Source organism: Henckelia pumila, chromosome 4 (assembly GCF_033568475.1).
Source record: "Henckelia pumila isolate YLH828 chromosome 4, ASM3356847v2, whole genome shotgun sequence".
Classification (NCBI taxonomy): domain Eukaryota; kingdom Viridiplantae; phylum Streptophyta; class Magnoliopsida; order Lamiales; family Gesneriaceae; genus Henckelia; species Henckelia pumila.
In genome coordinates, this window is record NC_133123.1 from 40,512,420 (window position 1) to 40,514,073 (window position 1,654).

Below are 1,654 nucleotides of genomic sequence, written 5' to 3' on the forward strand. Positions count from 1 at the left end.
CACTAAAAAATGAGCTCGGCACCCCTTATTTATAGACGGAGTTCGGGCCCTCCGAACTGACTTCGGAGCCTCCGAACACGTTCGGATCGTCCGAACTGGACTTCGGATCATCCGAACCCAATATTACGTCATTGCTTACGTCAGCATAATGACGTCATCCATGACGACTGTCGGCAGCACGTTCGGAGCGTCCGAACCACTCTTCGGATCGTCCGAACCCGACGATCCTCGTACCATTTTCAAGTGTTCTGAATTCAATTTCGGACTCCGTTAACCCATTAAGAGTTCCCTTAATCACGTTTACTCTTAACTAGAAGGATTAATGAATTGATTAACACTCAATCACTGATTTCGGGTACGGGCTACTACATTCTCCCCCACTTAAGATATTTCGTCCTCGAAAACAGATCTTAAGTACTGAATGTAAAATAGAAATCAGAAACATTCTTTATTCAAATCAAACGTTTACAGAGTTTGCAACTGAATACAACTCAAGAATGAAATCAAAACAACTCAGGATGGTCTTCACGCATCCTGTCCTCAAGTTCCCAAGTAGCTTCCTCAGTGCCTCGGCGCTGCCACTGAACTAAAACCAGAGGAATGACTTTGTTCTGCAAAACCTTATCCTTATAATCCAGGATACGAATAGGTTTCTCAACATAGGTCAAATCCTTGCTCATTTGAACCTCAGACCACTGCAGAATATGTGACTCATCCGCCACATACCGTCGCAACAGTGATACGTGGAACACGTTGTGAATACTGGAAAGATGCGGTGGCAAAGCTAGTCGATAAGCCAAATCGTCAATGCTCTCCAAGATCTCAAACGGACCGATAAACCTGAGAGACAACTTGCCCTTAAGTCCAAATCTGAAAATTTTGCGGAAAGGTGACACTCTCAGAAACACTTTCTTCCCGACATCGAACTGCAAAGGCCTACGCTTGGTATTAGCATAGCTGGCCTGACGATCCTGTACAGTCTTAATCCATTTCTTGATCTGATCAACAATGTCTATTGCCTGCTGGATAAACTCTGGTCCCTCAGCCTGTCTCTCCCCCACTTCTTCCCAGAAGAGTGGAGTACGACAACGTCGCCCGTACAACGCCTCAAAAGGTGCCATCCCAATACTAGTATGATAGCTGTTGTTGTACGCGAACTCGATCAATGGCAAATGATCCTGCCAGGCTGAACCAAAATCCATGACGCACGCTCTAAGCATATCCTCCAAAGTACAGATAGTGCGCTCTGACTGACCATCAGTCTCCGGATGATAGGCAGTACTCAAACTGAGAGTAGTACCCATCACACGCTAAACACTCCCCCAAAATCTAGAAGTAAACCTGGGGTCTCGATCGCTGACAATGCTCACAGGCACTCCATGAAGTCGAACGATCTCCTGAATGTACAACCGAGCCATACGATCCACATTGTACTCCTGGCTATAGGAAATGAAATGCGCTGACTTGGTGAGTCGGTCCACCACAACCCAGATAGCATCACAGTTCCTCGGGGATACCGGCAAATGGGTCACAAAGTCCATTGTGATAAACTCCCATTTCCATTCAGGAATAGGCAGACTGTGAAGAAATCTTCCAGGTCGTCGGTGCTCTGTCTTGACCTGTTGACACACCAAACATCTCGAAACAAACTGAT